At 37.0% G+C, this 20,056-nt stretch overlaps 1 long non-coding RNA gene across 1 annotated transcript in view; it reads left to right on the forward strand.

The window, feature by feature from the left end:
• LOC132366611 (uncharacterized) overlaps positions 1-18,785 on the forward strand; it is a 40,455-nt gene extending 21,670 nt beyond the window's left edge. The window contains exons 2-3 of the long non-coding RNA XR_009503477.1: positions 17,864-17,955; positions 18,574-18,785. This is a non-coding gene — a long non-coding RNA (uncharacterized LOC132366611). The remainder of the gene's footprint in view (positions 1-17,863; positions 17,956-18,573) is intronic.
• The last annotated feature ends 1,271 nt before the right edge of the window (positions 18,786-20,056 follow it).

The raw sequence follows: 20,056 nt of genomic DNA on the forward strand, positions 1-20,056 counted from the left end.
GTCAGGAAGTATCTTGCCAGTAAGGGACTGCCTTTTAAAGTTCTTTTGATATTGGACAATGCCCCTGGCCACCCAGGACCCCATGAGTTCAACACAAAGGCATCAAAGTGGTCTACTTGCCCCTAAACACAATGTCTCTAATTTAGCCTCTGGATTAGGGGGTCATAAAGACTTTTAAGGCTCATTACACACAGTACTCTATGGAAAGGACTGTCAATGCTATGGAAGAGAGCCCCGATAGAGGGATCACCACGAAAGTCTGTAAGGATTACACCATTGAAGATGCCATTGTTGTTCTAGAAAAAGCCATGAAAGCCATCAAGCCTGTAACAATAAATTCCTCTGGGAGAAAACTGTCCAGATGTTGTGCATGACTTCACAGGATTTACAACAGAGCTAATCAAGGAAATCAAGAAAGAGATTGCAGAGAAGGCAAAAACGGGGGTAAGGGTTTCAAGATATGGGTCTTAGAGAAATTCAAAAGCTAACAGACACTTCACCAGAGGAATTAACAAAAGATGACTAGATGGAGATGAGTGCTTCCAAACCAGGAAGACAATGAGGAAGAAGACATAGAAGAAGCAGTGCTAGAAAACAAATTGACATTAGACAAGGTGGCAGAAGCGTTCTGATTATTCAAGACTGCTTTTGACTTCTTTTACAACATAAACCCTTCTGTGATACAGGCACTGAAACTAAAGCAAACTGTGGAAGGATTAGTACCATACAGAAACATTTTTCGAGAAATGAAAAAGCAAAAAGTCAGACAGAAATTACAATATATTTCCGTAAAGTTGCACCAAGTGTGCCTGCCTTTCCTGTCTCCCCTTCCACCTCCTCCACCTCTTCTGCCTCTGCCACCCCTGACACAGCAAGATCAGCCTCTTCTCTTCTTCCTCCTCATAGGCTTACTCAACATGAAGATGAGGACGAAGACATTTGTGATGATCCACTTCCACTTAATGAACAGTAAATAATCATCATGCCATGCAGTTAATGAACTTATCTGTTGTGTATGTATGTGCATGTCTTCATGTGAAAATCTCATAACTGTATGGCAAGAACTGTATGAGATGTTCTGATATTATCATCATTATTACTTAAGTATTCATGGTATAGAACATTGTGTGCAAGACTTGTGTTAAATAGTCCATCCTTACATAGGCATATATGAGTGATATTTAATATAAAATTAATAATAATGTGTTAGTTTCATTACTGTTTTATAACTTTCCTTTCAAAGAATTGCATTACTGTACATTATGCCTCTCTCTCAGCCTCTATATATGAGCCTATCATCACAGGTAAATGTTTTTATTAAAATATAACAATGTTTCCCATATTGTATTATGAATATTACTATCATATTGTATGCCATAAAAATTTTATAACAATGTATTCATTAGTGTTCAGGCGAGGCTAACCTGAAGCAATCAAGTACATTAGGCTACCATAAAGCAATCATATTGCTGCTTCTTTGTTATTAATGCATGAGTCACTATACCTATAAATAAATGTGAACATGAGAAAAAAATAAGGAGTGTGACGAGAGATTTAAGATTTAAGAAAACCACAAAGAGTCATTTCAGGAAATCGATGCAAGTAAAAGTTTAATCAACAATGTCCATCAGCAGTACCTACACACTGTCAGCACAGTGGACTGACTGATGTGTTCTAACACCATCATTCTAGAAGTAATGCTGCAGACATGAGAAGTCATTCAAAGATGTATGACACTCTGGATCCACTGAGTTCATTCTCTTCCTGTCTCAAATGGGGCAAGGGTAGAAGGGAGAGTGCTGGCACCAGAAACACCTGCACTTGAACTCTGACTCTACCACCCAGTATTTTATGTGGGGTTACTTGGGCCTCTCAGGGCCTCAGTTTCCTCATCTGTAAAATGGGGATAATACCACTTACCTCACAAGGAATTAAAGAATTGAGCATGTAAAATGCTTTCAATCAATGTTAGTTCACTTACTTGAACTAACATGAGAGCCCTTTTCTTGATGTTTGAGCACTTAGAATGTTAACTGACATAAGCACCTATGTGATCAAAACCATTTTCATTCTTCACAATAGTCCCTGCCACCTCTGCTAATCATATGGTTTCATTTGTAAACAGGAGGCAAGGGTCTGAAATGACAGGCAGGTAACTCATCTGTTTTCTCTTGCATGACTGCACCAATGGCAATAATCAATATTTCAATGGTAACTAGATTGCATTTAATGAGCTGTTTGAAACCATTACTTAACCTTGTTTTCATCTGGTGCTTATTAGTGCCTTACTGCAGAACATGAATTTTAATTAAAGTCTTCTTCATAAAAAAAAAAAAAGAAAGAAACAATGTCAAATATGGCAGAATAGTAGAAGCCAAATTGCAGGGTAACTTCTAGACCTATAACCAGAGTCAAGTCCCAGCAAGACCAAAAGTGTGATTTACAAAATGTTACCCATGGAGCTGAAATACACCACAAAAGAACTGCATGCATTTTCCAGTTTAGATCAACAGAAACCCAGGTAAAATGTGTGGGAATGGATCTTAAGGGTATACGATTAATGTGGAAGGCATATAAAATGGAGGAGCTGGGATGAATTTATTGATACGGGCCCATTAAGTAGAGATCCTAGATTTGATGTTTTAGCTTGAAAGGGGCCAGGAATGGCTCTGCAGTTTGCTCCGTTGATTGACTGAAGTATAAACCCGAAGGTGTTCTATACTAAATGAAGTTGAAATGCAGAACTTCCTTTATAGACTGTGAAGCAGAGGCCAGCAAACCTTCTCCCTAAGGAGTCAGATAGTAATTTTTTTTTTTTTTTTTTTACTTTGCAGGCCATATTGTCTCTGTCCCAACTATTCAACTCTGCCATTGTGACATGAAAGTAGATATAGAAAATACGTAAATAAATGGGCAAGAGTGTGTTCTGATAAAACTATTTACAAAACAGGCAGTAGGCTGGATTTGTTTGACCCATGGACTATAGTTTTCTGAAACCTGCGATAGAGGAAGATATCCAACGGCTTAGGGATATTGGGACATTAGAACGGATTTATCATGAAAGGTATGCTCACCTACCTCATGAGGGTCCAGAGAACATGCCCTTTGCCACAGCTGTGAGGAATAAGTGAGCTCTGGCATTCTTAAAGAGTCCTGTAATGGCCCTTTTCTGTAGCTTAGAAATTACATTGGAAACCACTACCATCAAACTGAGATTTCTAAATGCAAAGAGAATAATGAGTTTCCAGGCTGGCAGGTGCCAAGGGAAAGGACTTAATTTTCAAAAGCAAGATCAGCATTTTACTCTAATAGACAGGGAAGCCAAAGCAGTAATCAGAATAGTCTGGCTCACAAAGATCTTTGGAGTTAGATAATTGTTCATGGTGTACTTAGAACTGAAATAAATGGCAGTCTGCTAAAATCTTACTTTATCCATGTAAGCAGAAAAGCTCTAGGTCTAGTGAACTGAAGTCTGACTTGAATTACCAAAACAAAGAGTTATAACCCTTCAACCAGTTCCCAAACTTGAACCAGATCACAGACCCAGAGTCCTCTGAATAAAGGGAAGTCTGGGTGCCCTCGAGGAAGGACCCTGCTACGCTGTCAGAAATGTATACTGATAATTTTCCTCCCAGCTTTTCCAAAATGGAACTGCAGCCATTTAGCAGTGTGACTGTGCATGAGAGAAAGAGAAATAACCAGACTTTTAGGGGATTACCAGATACTGGCTCTGAAATGACACTAATTCCTAGACACGCATAGGATCATGTGGTCTACCAGTCAGCAGAGGGGCTTATGAAGATCAGGTAACCAATGAAATTTTAGCTCAGGCCCATCTCATAGCAGGTCCCTGAGCCTTCTGTGGTTATTTTCCCAGATACAGAATGCTTATTTGGGATAGGCGTACTCAGCAATTGGCAAAATCCACATACTGGTTCCCTGACCTGTGGAACAAGGTCTATAATGATAAGAAAGGCCAAGTGAAAGCCACTAGATTTGCTTTTACCTACAGAAATAGTAAGTCAGGAGCAATACCACATTCCCAGAGAGATTTCAAAGATTAGTGCCATCAAGGACTTGAAAGATGCAGGGGTGGTCATTCCTACCTCATCCACATTCAACTCATGTATTTGGCCTGTGCAGAAAAGAGATGGATCTTGGACAATGACAGCAGATAATCATAAGCTTTATCAGGTGTTGATCCAAAGGCAGCTGTTCTTCTAGATGTGGTTTGTTGCTGAAGCAAATCAATACATCCCCTGGCACCTGATATGCAGCTATCGATTTTATGAACGCTTTTTTTTTTCTATACCTGTTAGTAAAGACTGCTGGCCAGGTAAGCAATACAACTTAATTGTTCCACCTCAGGAGTATATCAACTCTCCCGTCCTATGTCATAACTTAGTTATAGGGGACCTTGATCACTTTTCCCTTCCATATCATGCACCATTACATTGATGATATTATGATGATGGGCCTTGTGAACAAGAAATATTAATTACTCTAGACACATTAAGACATCTGTGTGCCAGAAGGTAAGAAATAAATCCTACAAAAAGTCAAGGTCCTCACACCTCAGTGAAATTTCTAGGGATTCCATAATCTGAAACATGTCGAGACATTCCTTCCAAAGTGAAGGATAAGTGGCTGCACCTACCTCATCTACCACTAAGAAAAAGGCAGAATGCCTAGTAACCCTCTTCGAATTTTAGAGGCAACAAAAATCGCATCTGAGGGTGCTACTCTCTATCTCAGCCCACACCTACGGCCTCATGGGTTGTCCCTTATGAACAGTTAACTGAGGAAGAAAAACAACTCAGGCTTGCTGCACAGTGTACAGGCACTCCCCCAAAATGTACAACTGCATCCCTCTAGCCCTTTTCTGGGATATCCTTGAAGGACAGTGGTGAACAGAAATCCTCCCATTGGGCAGAATTTTGAGCAGTGCATCTGATTGTTCATTTTGCCTGGAAGGAAATATGACCAGAGGTATGGATCTGCATTAACACATGGGCTATGGATGACAGTTTGGCTGGATGGTCAGGGACATGGAAGAATCACAATCGGAAAACTGGTGACAAGGAAATCTAGGAAAGAAGTATGTATACATACCTCTCCCAGAAGGCATGGAGCATGAAATTTTGTCTCCCATGTGAATACTCACCAAAGGGTGATTGTTAAAAACAGAAAAAGCTTGCAGTAAAAGCTTTTAATAATCAGGTAGATAGAATGACCCATTCTGGAGGTGTCATTCAGCTTCCTTTCCCAGTCATTCATGCCATTGCCTAATGGGCCCATAAAGAGGGGCCACGGTAGCAGGGATAGAGTTTACGCCTGGGCTCAGCAGCATAGACTTTGACTCACCAAAGCCAACCTAGCTACAGCCAGCATTGAGTGTCCAATTTGTCAACAGTAGAGACCAACACAAAGCTCTTAATATGGCACCATTACCCAGGTAATCAGCCAGCTACCTGGGGGCAAATAATTACATTGAATTACTTCCATCTTGGAAGAGGTAATACTTTTTTCTTATTGGAATAGACAATTTAGATATGAATTTGCCTTCCTTGCACACAATTCTTATGCCAAAAACAACCATCCAGAGGTGAAAAGAATGCCTTATTCACTATTATGGTGTTCCACACAGCATCACTTCTGACCAATAAAATCATTTCACAGCAAATTAAGTGTGGCACTGGGTCCATGCTCATGGAATTCACTGGTTTAACCATATTTTCCATCACCCAGAAGTAGTTGGCTTGATAGAATAGTGGAATGGCCTTTGGAACACTCAGTTACGGTGCCAGGTAGGTGAAAATATCTTGGAGGGCTCAAGCAATGTTCTCCAGGTTGTGATATATGTTCTAAGTCAATATCGAACGTATGGTGATGTGGTGCTATTTCTCCCATTCCTATTGATAGAATTCATGGCTGCGGGAATCGAGATGTGGATATGAATAACTAAGAAGGACTTACTGTATAGTACAGGGAACTCTACTCAGTACTCTGTAATGACCTATATGGGAAAAGAATCTAAAAAAAAGTGGATATATGTATATGTATAACTGATTCACTTTGCTGTACAGTAGAAACTAACACAACATTTCAAATCAACTATACTCCAATAAAAGTAAAAATAATAATAATAAAGTCACCAGTTATTGAACTTTCTCTAGAAAAAATGTGGAGATGAGAGTGATCCCTGATGATCCACTAGCAAAATTTTTGCTTCTCATTCCTGAAATTTTAGTTTTGTTGGTTTGGAGAACTTTAGTTCCAAAAGGAGAAATGCTTCCACCAAGGGACATGAGAATGATTTCACTAAGCAACAAGTTGAGACTACCATCTGGCCTCTTTCGCTCCTCCTATCACTGAATTAGCCAGCAAAGAAAGGGGTTACTCTACTAGCTGGGTGATTGATCCTGATTATCAAGGTAAACTTGAGAATGACAATGAGGGTAGGGAGGAATATTTCTGGAATTCAGTAGATCATCAAGGTTGCTTCTACAACTCCCATATCCTGTGATTAAAGTCAATAGAGAACTACAACAACCCAATTCAGCCAGGACTGCCAATAACCCATATGATTCAGGAATGAACATTTCAGTCACCCTACCATGTAAGGAATCACAACTGGCTCAAGTGCTTGCTGAGAGCAAAGAAATATGGAATAACTAGCTATGACCACATAACTAGCTGCAGAAATGAGGACTATACTAGTTATGGGGTTTTCCTTCTTATTTTATATGAATATGTTTGTGTATATACACTATATGCATATGTATTTATTGTATATGTATATATACATGTATATCTTAACACATGTAACCTTTATATACATATATAATAACCAAATACATATATATACACCAAATATATTTGTTTTCTTCCCCTCTCTCATCCTCTTATTATCTAACATAAGGTACATTAATACTAGCTAACTCTACATCTCAGTATTTAAGTTACAGGATGTCAAAGAAGGTATATGAATCAACTACGAGAAGAATGAATATGACTCCAAGAAACAGAAGAGACTTTGTATCCTTTTGAGGAGAAATGGTTGGCATGTGATCAGTTGTACATGGGACAGCTGAATCACGTTAATCAGAATATTACTCTGTTACTGTCTTTATACTGAGGTTAAATAAGTTTTAAGGAAATGTATATGGCTGCCAAGTTGACAAAGGGTAGATTGTGGTGGCTTTGTAATATGTCAACTTGCTGGAAAACTACATTTCCCAGAATTCTCTTTCCTGTGTATGTTTGTTCAGAGTGGACCACAAGAGAGATTCTTATGGATGGAGATTTGGATGATGAAAGTGAAGCAGCAACTATTCTGTAGCTCATACACACCGCTTATCATATAACACGAGGCAGAAGCCAGGTATGCAACTTCTCCACCTTACAATGGATATTACTTCAGCTTCTCTGACTTCTGGGCCAAGAAAAAGTGTTTAACTCTATGATGATGGCCCTGGCTTCTGTAAGACACCACCAAAGTCAGAGGGAAAAGAACTAATACAGGTTTTGGTCCATCCTCATGGACTCCAGCTTGTGTTTACAGTTTCCAGCTTATTCTTGCTCTCTCCCACCTTACTTCCACCTTTTCTGATTGTCTACCTTGAGAAGTTAAAGCTCCAGCTTCAGATATGAGGAGCCTTACAGAGACCACTCAACCTAACAGCTCCTACAGCTGCATAGTCAAAACCCTATATAAGTTTTTCTGCTTCCCTTGTTGAACACTAATATAGTAGAGAAAATAAATATTAGAGGAACAAAGAGAGGTACAATAATTATGAAACTGGAGAACTCCTGGAGTGGAGATGTGATCTTTAGAACACAGGGAGAGATATTTAGAGACACAGAAGAACAACTTTTTCTCTAAACTGAAGGGAAAAGAGATATTGGTTGGGCCAAAAAGTGCCTTCATTTTTTAAGTAAAAATAAAAAACACATTTTTCATTTTCACCAAGAACTTTATTGAACAACATATTCACCCTTTTGTTCCACTACCTCCTGCCATTTTTCAGGCAACTTCATAATTCCATCTTCCCAAAACTTTTTATCTTTTTGAGCAAAGAACTATTCCACGTGCCTTTTACAGTCTTCTAGGGAATTGAAATTTTTTTCCATTAAGAGCATTTTGTAAAGACTGCAATAAATGGAAATCCAAAGGTGCAATGTCTGGTGAATATGGTGGATAAATCAGAACTTCCCAGCCAAGCTGTAACAGTTTTTGCCTGGTCATCAAAGAAACAGGAGGTCTTGCATTATCCTGATGGAAGATTATGCATTTTCTGTTGACTAATTCTGGATGCTTTTTGTCAAGTGCCACTTTCAGTTGGTCTAATTGAGAGCAGTACTTGTTGGAACGAATCGTTTAGTTTTCCAGAAGGAGATCACAATAGAGGACTCCCTTCCAATCCCACCATATACACATCACCTTCTTTGGAAGGTGTGGTTTTTGGTGGTTCATTTCGCTTGCCCCACGATCTCTTCTGTTCCACATTATTGTACAGTATCCACTTTTCATCACCCGTCACAATTTGTTTTAAAAACGAAACGTTTTCATTACGTTTCAGTAGAGAATCGCATGCGGAAATACGGTCAAGAAGGTTTTTTTCGCTTAACTTATGTGGAACCCAAACATCAAAGCGATTCACATAACCAAGCTGGTGCAAATGATTTTCAACGCTTGATTTGGATATGTTGAGTATGTCGGCTATCTCCCACGTGGTATAACGTTGATTGTTCTCAATTACTGTTTTGATTTGATCGCTATCAACTTCAACTGGTCTACCCGACCGTGGAGCATCATCCAGCGAGAAACCTCCAGCACGAGACTTTGCAAACCACTTTTGACACGTTCGATCAGTCACAGCACCTTCTCCATACACTGCACAAATCTTTTTGTGTATTTCAGTTGCATTTTTACCTTTCTTGAAATAGTAAAGCATAATATGCCAAAAATGTTGCTTTTTTTCTTCCATCTTCGATATCAAAATGGATGCACAAAAATTCACCAATTTTGATAAGTCTTTTTTTAAATGCATGCTGATATGACAGCTGTCACACAGACTCTAACAAAATTGTTTCGAATGAAGTTAAAGACAACTAGGTGCCACTCGAGCCATGTTATGGAAAAAACCGAATGAACCTTTTGTCCTTTTGAATATAGTAGATATTCTTAGAATATCTACTATAATTTTTAAACAATATTTTAGATAATCTGACTGTAGCCTCTGCTTCCAACCTACAAAAGCTGATGAGGAAAATGCCTGATTCAACCTCTAAGTCTGTTCTCCCAGCTGTGTGATTTAGAAAAAATTTCAGGTGTACATTTCTCTCTTTCAATTTCTCGAAGCATGATACTTCAACAACTGCTCTCCAATGCCCTACTGTTTTAGAGAAACAGCATTATCTTTTTGCATATCTCATCCAAATCTTGTGCTATTTGTCTGGAATCTCTTACACATTCTGCCACTGCATTTGAGTCATTTAAATGTGTATTAAAACTCAGGGAAATTTAGGGGGAAAATTCTCTTCTCTAAGTTTACTCTAATTGATTTAACTTGTGTTTCCTATTTTATCACACCTCTTCTCATAAATACCAGAACTTATGATGACTCCACTATTAGAATGAAGATTCATACTGAATGAATGAAATGCATTCAAGTGCAATGAAATGCATGCTGCAGATTAGTCATGGATATGGTCTTCTTTACTTAACCCAGATCAATTCTTTACTCACCAGTATCCTCCTCACATAGATAAGCACTTGAGTTCACTCTAGGATCAGGTCAAACTAACAATCTATCATTTGACCACTTCTTTCCTCTTTAAATATTACTCCTAAATTTTAATTTTCATTTTAATAAGTTTTTTCAGACACAATGTCTTTGTAAGCCCTCTGTAATCATAAAAACATAACAGTAATCTCCAGGAGCCTGTCACTTCCAAGATGCAGTCACTTTTACTGCTATTGTCATATATGAATTGCATGCTATGCCTGGCGTGGATTGTTAAGCCCTGAGGCACGGACCATGTCATCCCCCATGTGTTTTTGAGTTTTTTTGGTTTGAGGGATTTTTTTAATAGCACTGACTACACAGTTTGTGCTCAACAAATGATAAATAACAATAATGAATTTCATTTGCAGATGGGATCATTTGAGAAATGGAATTTTTTCATATAAGCTGGCCAACAAATTCTCCCTCTACTCAGGGAAAAATGTCCTAACCCCTCCCCGTGATGCAGGTTAGATCAGATACACAATTTATTCTCAGGCACATATCCTAGAGTACTTCAGGGTACTAAAAAAAAAAAAAAAAACAAGTCAGCAATAAGGTAATATTCCTGGGGATAATGGTACACTGTGTGATAATAGCAAATACACAAATACAGCAAATACATTTGAGTACATTCCCACAATTCCAGGCCAGGAAGCAATTAGATGCCCAGAGCCAACAAGCCACCAACACCCTCTATTAAAAGATACAGAAAGTAGAGATGCCTGATATTGACTAGTTCACTCAGACTAGCGAAAAATCACACCTTTTTCTTTTAACTCATTGAATTCATTCAATGTGAATTTATTAAGTGCCTACTACATGCCCAGAACCATTTTAGCAATAATGAAAAGCAGACTAACAACATCTATGTCCTTCCCCAAAGGAGGCCACAGTTTTACAGGGTAGACAGATGTATAAATAAACAATTACAATAAAGGGTGGTGAGACAGATGTTCACATAGTAATTCGCACAAGGTACCATGAAAACACAGAGGAGGAAACACAAAATTTTGTTGATTTCTAGATTTTTCAAGATGTTTTTCCCATAGCAAAGTACCTACTTTACAAAAAATTACATTCCCATCATCTTTCATACAACATGAATTTATGTCAGAAGTGTATCTTCTCTTACATCCTCACACCACTATAACTTTATTGCTTTCTTTTCTCCTTGTAAACTTTTTATGGGAAAGAACAGTCTTACTTCTATGAATTTAGCTACCATGATCCTTTACCAAATTATTATATAAACTGGCCTCCCTGCTTCTGCTCTTATGCCCAGTTCATTCTATTTTCAACGTAACCTGTAGAGTGATGCCATTCAAACAGAAGTAGGATCATGCCATCTTCTCACTAAAACCCTCCAGTGGTTTTACATCTCACTCCAAGTAAAAGCCAAAGTACTTACAGTGGCACATCAATCAATCCATCCCACATCACCACTCCCTCTCCCTCTCTGATCGCAATCCTACTGCTCTTCCTTTCACACACTCGTATCCTGCCCATTGCTATCTTTTGAAAACGATACTGATCACTGCTCTGACCGTAGGTCCTTGTACTTGCATTCCCTCTGCCTCGAGTGCTCTTCACGTGTCCCCACATGCTCAGTCTCTCACCTCCCCTCATTTCCTTCACGTACTTACTCAGAAGTGAGGACTTCTGTGGACAGTATATTTAAAACTGCAACCCTCCCTTACTGCCTAGACCCTCCCTCCTTTATTTTCCCCCATAGTATATGTCACCTTTAAAGGTACTTTTTGTTTTGCTTACCTATCTTGCTCGCTCTTAGCTCATCTCGTTTACTCCATGTCTGCCTTGCCCTCCCACAACTACCCAACCGGAGTGTGCGTCCTGCAGGAGCAAAGATTTTCACTGATTTGATTAACTGTTTTAATTCATAGAAGGCAATCAACGGATTTCTGTTTAAAGTATTATATATTAATGTGTGGGATTATTTGTGTAATTTAAGCTTTGTCTTCCCATTAGGCTGCAAGGCCCATAAGAGAGGAACGAAGTTGTTTTGCTCACTGCTGAATTTTTGATACCTAGAACTGTCCTTGACTAGGAAATCATTTAAATATCATTTTACCAGTAAACTAATGAACAGGTTCATATATTATGAATGATATGTTTATTATGAATTATTTCAAAAGATATTTATATGGCTACCACCTTGAAAGTGACTTACAAATATGCAACATGAGTCAAATCAATTATTTGATAAAATTAATAATAGCATAATGTAAAAGAGTATATAATTATATAAAAACCACTTAACCATTTAAAATAAAGTACTCAAAAATAAACTGAGTACATAAACCTAACACTGGGGAAAAAACACATACATTGTGATATCTGTCTTGTAAAATGTAAAGCATGCCAAACAACTCTACTTATAGTTAAGAGAGCTATGCATATTGAAAGAAAGAAAGGGAGAAAGAAAAGAAAAGAAAGAAAGAGAGAGAGAGAAAGAAAGGGAGAGAGAAAGAGAGAGGGAGAAAGAAAGAGAGAAAGAAAGAAAGAAAGAAAGAAAAAGGGAGAGAGAAAGAGAAAAAGAAAGAGAAAGAAAGGGAGAGAGAAAGAGAGAGAGAGAGAGAAAGAGAAAGAAAGAAAGAGAGAGGGGGGGAGGGAGGGAGGGAGGGAGGGAGAAAGAAAGAAATGCATGGAAATGATAAATATCAAATTCAGGAGAGGATATACCTCTACAGGGAAAGGAAGGGTTTACAATTAGGAAAGACCCATGAGGGATTTTGACTGGGTTTGTAATGTTTCCCTTGGGTAAGCCAGTTGTGGATACATGGCTGTTCGTTAAGAGTATTCTTTACACATTTTTGTTCGTCTGAAATAATTCCAAATAAATAAAAACACAAATAAACATGTAAAATATACTACCTACATTCCAAGAGGAGCTTTAAACTATCCCCGTGTTCTTCTTTTTCTATACTACCTAAGCAAGCTCTTTAGTGATTGTGGGAAGCATAAGCACTTTTAATGCTTAGGTTGCTTATTCTTCAAGTTTTAGATCTTTCTGCTGTGCACTGAATCCTGACTGGTGTTAACACCAGTACACAGAAAAATTGTTTACTTGTTAATTGGTTTTTATTCTTTAAATTCAGCTCCAATTATCTAATGTTATCTATCTTTCCACCCTATAACAGCTATAATTAAAGTGAAATTAGCAATATGGCTAGTTTCTTTCATCTAGGTATCCAGAAAAATGATCCCTAGGAAGTCACTAAGGAACACAGTTTTTAGTAAAAATAAAATTTCTTTTTGGGGGCTAATTGGTACCACCCATGGTTATATGTGGTTCTTTAACTCTTAACATTCTTCAGGTTCTGAAGAATGTGTGGAGGGGGAAACACACTTGCAATATTTTTTGGCACTGAGATTAAAAGTGTCAGTAACACTTTTAAATGTGATTAATTCTTTTATGCCCGTGGGAGGGTGGAGTGTGATATTACAAAATCACATACTGAAAAGCCTAAAATAAACTTAGAAATGAGCACTCTCATCTTACAGAGAAAAACCACATTTAGGTAGGTCAGATTTTGTATCACAACCCAAGTTTCCCAAATTCTAGTCTGATGCTCCAAAGCACTATTCCTGGAAAATGTAGAGTCTAGTGATAATTCTTCATAGAAGGGAAGAAAAGGAGCTAAAACTGTTTGAGAATTTTGCTGGCTCTTGCTAGGCTCTTTAAAGATACCATCATTTTTAACTCTCACAACAACTTTATGAGGTAAAAATACCATTTTCCTGAGGAGCAAACTGGGGCCCAGAGAGGTTATGTCACTTGCCCCAATTCTTGCAGGTAACAAGTGATAGAACCAGAAGCCAGGCAAGGATTAGTCCAAGTCCACCAAAGCTGTGCTTGTTGCACTCTGCCTGCTCCTGTAAATAGTGATGGTGGATTAGAGCAATAGTCTATATCATGCAGCCTCAACAGGGGCAATATCCCAAGAGAGCAAAAATTTTTGTTACAATGCTTTGTGGCCTTCCAAAGGTTCACAGTACATATGCAAATATATTACAATTTCATGGGGAAGGGGACAATCAGAAAAAAAAAAAAAAATCTAAAATGTCTCCTTAGGGGAGTTATAAAGAAAAAAAAAGAAAAAGTTTGAGAAAAGCTGCTCTATATAGTTGAAGAAAAAAATGCAAGTTAATGTTTAAGCCATTTTTCTAACTCTAGGTATAAACTCAAAACCAGGATACCTGATTCTCAATTCCATTAAATGTATGTTTTAAAGCATCAATAGTTCTTTTCTTTGATAAGCTACAGGCTTTCTGCTGGTCAAAGCATGGGTTTTAGAGTCAAGTGAACTTATCAAGTTGGTAGGTCGGCTCAAATATTCATGAATTTTGCAATTACTTGAACTTTCTGAGTGTCATCTCACAGTACCATTGAAATAATTAACTGAAATCGCATGTGAAGTGCCAAACATAGAGTAAACTTTCAGTAAATGTGCGTCCCTTCCCCACATTTGGTTATTAATTTCTTTGAACAGTAAACCTCTACAAGAGGATCAAGAATGTCAGAACTGGTTAAAATAAGAGCTGTTTTACTTTAGGGAAAGAACTGAATATTTTGACCATTATAGAATTATGCATTTTCCAAGCAGTTGGTATTTAGTATTTGAGCATTTAGAAATGTAGGAGAAGGTTCTGTATCAGCAGGATTTGTTGGAGTATTTTGAAGGAAGAATACTTTAAGTGGTCTGTGATAGAGGGAAAAATAAAAGGTTATATTTACTTCAGTCATAACCATCAGTGGTCAGAAGAGCCTGTATTTGAGCAGTGAAATCATAGAGGATAAATATCTTAAAGAAAAGAAAGGAAGAGGCAGCAGATAGACTGGCCTCTACAGTGATAGAAACTAGATGGAGAATTAAGTTTCTGAAATTGTCATGTAATATACCTCAATGCAACTATTTCAATTCCAAAACATTTTAAATGGAGGATTGCATCTCCCCTCCATTGTGGTAGCTTAAGAACATGATAATGAGGGTTGTAATCTTTATAATTGCTCATATTTAATATTTCACTTTTCTTTCCACGATAGGTGATATGATAACTTAAGATAATCATGTGCGCCTCAAGTCAGATTTCCTAAGGATTTATTTTTTAATTCAAATAAATATATTATTAGCCAAAAAAGCTTCACTAATAAATTTCATATTTCAAAGAACTTACTTTATAGGTAAACTAATATCAAATACTTATGTTTATTTCTGTAGATTAATATAATTCCTTTAGTTTATCCTTTAATAACTTATTAAAAAGGCATATATCAAGTAGGAAGGATTATACAAACAGTACATTGCGAAAAATACACATATATATATAGAATGTGTATTTTTAATGAAGAATAAACATGCGTACACTTGTGTGTATGTCTATCCATCTAAATCTTATGTGTGTTTGACAATCTTGCTCTGTATAATCACATAAGCATTACAACTGGGCAGATTTTATTTCTCCAGCAAAAAAAGTATCACTCTAATTGTATACTTATCACCACTCTACAGTAGCAGCAATTTAGAAATACACTGATAAAATTATGAGAGTGTGAATCAAGAACTGAGATACTGGGTGAAAAGATGATGTAGAAGAGATGACAAAATTTGAAGTTGGGGTTCTATTTGTCAGTAATAAAAGAAATCATCAGTCTAGTCAGTATGCAGTCATTGGTTGTAAGCTTGTCTGTGGGATTTTAATTGTCCTGATCTTTAGTTTTCTTAATCTTATCTGAAAAGAGAAAACATAAAATTTTTCACCAGAGAAGTAGACATGGCCCTGACTACTCTCAGAGTAGCAATGCAACAGTGTTCATTTCAAGGCACCAGATCCAGCTCCAGACTCTCTAGGTCACTGCCCATTAAATATTGGAGGAATAAACCTTCTAGTCCCAAAGTGGTAGAAGAAAAAGCAAGGTTCCAAAATAATTCTTTGCTTGTTTTTTAACCAGTTTGAATATATTACAGGAAGTCGATCATCATGTTAAACTTTAAAATATCAAAAACTTTTCTTACGCTCTGTCTCACTTCACTTCCAAAATGCCTTCCTATGTGTTTTCTCCTCTCCTTCCTGAGTTTTACATTATGTCCGGTCTTCTGACTAATTATGGTGTTGAGTGCCCTGGATAGGTTATTTTGCTTCATTGTGTTACAATTATATGCAGAACCAATTACACTATGTCAATGCAATTTTCCACATAAATAGTGTTGACAGCAATTGATACTGTGGCTCAGAGCCCGTAGAAATGGGCAAAGTCCCAGCTGGGAGATTAGCTTCTTTTTTTCTTTTGCTTAAATGAATCAGCTTATTTCCTTTCCTTTTAGCTGCCTATCTTCTACCTTCTGTTTAGAACTCAGTGGAATTGACCCACCATCTTAATAACCAGGACTAGAAAAAAAGGGACCTATCCAAATGAAATGACAATTTAGCTAAAGAACATGCAACAAATCCACATTTAACTGTCCTCATCATTTTCTCATACCTTAGAACCTGCATAAACTTAAATCTTGAGTTTCTGGTTTTGTTTGTTTATTTGGTATAAAATATATTATCAACTCATCTATATACAAGAAGGAAAATGCAACACACAGGTTTGCACAGACCACAGACATGAGAAAACTGAGCATTTCAAGACTTTCTAAAGGTCAATTTATTTTGAAAGAATTTATAAGAATGATTATGCTATCTTTTCAAATGAGCATTTCTGTAAATTTTCAAGTTTGAAATTTTACACTCAAATAATTTCCATTTATAAATAAATATATAGCAATCAAAATATATTTAACATTGCATGGCATCATACAAGTTACTTTATGAAAAAAAAAAAAAGGAGCTATTTATAAACCCAAAACAGTAATGCTAGTGTCTATAGAAAACAAACCTGTACTCCTAGAGCCGGGTCTTTCTCCTTTGATCTCAGAAATTCTTCCGGAATTTACATAACACAGCTTAGACATGATCAATAACCTAAACAGGGTTTAAAATCTAGTGTTCCAAAATATATAGTTAAACTAAATGTCTAGGTATGCTTTTCATAAACTTTCATATACTTTAGATGAATCATCAGGATCAAAACCCAGAAAGCCTTCATTCAACAACCAAGTGCCAGCCACTGATTTGAAGCTTAGCATGAAAAGGTGCCGAGAGCATGTCTGCTTCCTATCTGAGGAACAGAGAGGGATATACTAGGGTAACTCGAGCTCTAAGGGAAGAGATGCAATTTGTTTTATTCATGTCTTCACTACAGTCTGCATCATTTGGCTTGCAACTTTAAGAAATGTTTTAAGTTTCTTTCTGTCTGTTTCATTTTAGAACTCACTCAAAAGAAGCCAGTTTTGACCTTCTAGATATCCTAGCAAATGCCATCAGATTGATATAGTACCATGTCATTTTTCACACTACACAGAAACAAAGTATAGACTCATTCTGAACACAGAAGCAAATGTTCCACAGCAACAAATGAATAAAAAAATTCAGAGATAAGTTAGAATGACAGGTTAATCTGGTTTAGAAGGTGCCTGTGGAAAAGAAGTATGAACTGGGATATAACTTGATTTCTGGAAACTCTAGAATTAGAAGATGTAAAAGATTTAGTGAGTGAAAAACATCCTGGGGCCCAATCCTCTATCAAATATTCATCTTCAATCCTACTTACGAAGAACTCCATACCCATGAGAGAGATATACAGGAAGCAGGAAATGAGACTATTATGATCACTTTGGGTTGATTTACTCTTATTGCATATTCCCATCTAAAGGGTCTGTGCTTCTTTAGAATATGCCATGAAAAATAGGCAGAGAATACAGAAACTGAAAATGTGATCTACAGAAAGAACCGTTTTAAAAGGAAATGTTTGCTTAATCCTTCTCTAAGGAGTCCATAGACCTTCAGTACCACGTGATAAAATTCAAAAGGAAAAACTGCATCCCCCATAGGTATATGACCATGTGTCATCAGCCTATTATGTCACTGTCTTCCACATCGCAAAAGGATCCATTTTCCCACTAGCTCTCTTTCAACAAATATTTGTTCCATGCCTGCTACGTTAACAGGAACTGTTCTACTCACTAAGAACACAGCAGCAAGTAGAAGGAGGTAACCATGAAAAGATCACAGACAAGAGCATTCCATACAAAATGGACAGGTAATACAATGCCCTAAAGTGGGAACACGTTTGGTCTGTTCAATGGGGTTGGAGAGTAAGGAACAAGGAAAGAATAGTATAAAATAAAGTAGGAAGAATAGGCAAGGATCAGAACATGCGGTACTTTATAAGTCAGGGCAAGAAATTTGGGTTTCATTTAACTATGATATTTGGTGACTTTAAGAGATCATTCTGGGTACTGTATGAATAATGAATTACGGAGAACAAGAATAGAAATCAGTGAAACCTGTCATTGGAGGTCAATTAAAAATGATGTTTGGTTTATAATAGAGATAGAAATGAGTAGATTAATTTAAAATATATTGGGAGGTAGGAGCTATAAGACTAAAATGAAGTCTTGGGGGAAAAAAGGAATAAGGAATGGAAAGTAAACAAGAATAACTCCTGGATTTTGTCTTGAGTAATTAGGTGGAAAATGGTGTTCTTTTCTGAGAGAAGGAAGTCTGGGAATGAAAGACTGATTGTTCATAGATGAAATAAAATAGTCTGCTAAAAAGCAGCACTTCTTGCATTCTTCTAAGTACCTTATGAGACTAAGTTATGGAGAATAACATTGCAAAATGTTATACACTAAACTTTTTTCATTTTCTTTTTCAGAACTTCAAGACCTCCACCCCAAGTTCATAAATTTATTTGCTATAATCTTGTTGATATATATAACAAATAGAGAATGAATCTTCCCTTCTAAGATGGGAGCACCAAAGAGTTCATGCCGAGCTGAATGGAATTTGAAGGAAGGATTATACTGGATTTTACTAACCAGCATATAATAATGTTGTTTCTTTCTAGATTGTTTCCATTTTACTTAATCTGTGTATTATATCCAATATAACATTAAAAACATTACAGAACATCTATATGACTTTTGCTAAATAAAATAATAAAATAATATTGGTTGTCTCCAAAAAGCAGCCTCCATTTTATATAAACAGCCATGTTACAGGGCAGACATCACAATACTGAGCATAAATTAATTTTCCTAATAAAAGGGATACTAACACATCAAAGAGTTACCTTTCTTCTTGAGATCTCAAGATAATTTGAAAACATGTATTTACAGAAAAAATATAGCTCAGAAATAAGTAAAGCTCTTACCCACAGATGCTAAATACTGAACAGGGGTCAATGAAGTCTGAACAACATATCACTACCAGGACACTTAAGGCATCTCAAGAGCTTGCACTGTTGGTCATTTTGTCAGAGAAACTTGCAAAATAGATTCTCTTTTAATCTATATCAGATGAAGCAGTAGAGAGCCTCATTAATCTATGTCCAATAACTTCAGATATGGTCTTTGCCCAAGTCAACTTCAACTGAATTTTCAATCTAAACACATGTAACTACTATGTGATGGACGTATATGCCAACTGAAGTGCCAAATTTCAAAAAAAAAGAAAAGGTTTGGGCAGAAAGGAGCCAGTTGTTCTTCTGCGAAAAGAAAAAGAAGTCCTTCCGATTGTCATGGAGGTCTTTATAAATCAGGGAGAATCAGAGGCCAAACTTTCATTTTGTCTTAATGCCATTTCTATCTGTATGCTCTTACCTCACCCACCAGCATACACCCTCTAGATTGCAGGGACTCTAGTATTAGCTACTTGTCAATACTAACCCTTGCACTTTTTGTTCTTCCCCCTAGAAACAATCTTTTAGATGCACATATGGCTGCTTTATTTTCTTTTGTCTGATTTCAGCTCAAATATTCTCCCCTCACAGAAACCTTTCTAGATCACCTGTGTTCATTTGATAACCAAAATTGATGAACAAATAAACCCAATATGCAATGGCTCAAACACAATATGATCTTATTTCATTTCCATTGAACAGTCCAGACAAATCTTGTAGGTTGCAGCCAGGGAAGGAGTCTTTGCTCCACACTGTCATTCAGGGACCCAGACTGACATGAGCTCTGCCATTTTTAATACATGATTTCCAAGATTGTTCCAGTCACTCTGATAATTGTTGTGACCTTCCAGCTCACAATAAGAAACAAAAATCATTAAACACCATTTGAAGAAGGTTTTATGGCCAGGCCTGGAAGTGGCAGACTTCACTTCTGTTTTTGGACTAATAGAAAGCACTT

This window comes from Balaenoptera ricei, chromosome 5 (genome assembly GCF_028023285.1).
Source record: "Balaenoptera ricei isolate mBalRic1 chromosome 5, mBalRic1.hap2, whole genome shotgun sequence".
In the NCBI taxonomy this organism is placed as follows: domain Eukaryota; kingdom Metazoa; phylum Chordata; class Mammalia; order Artiodactyla; family Balaenopteridae; genus Balaenoptera; species Balaenoptera ricei.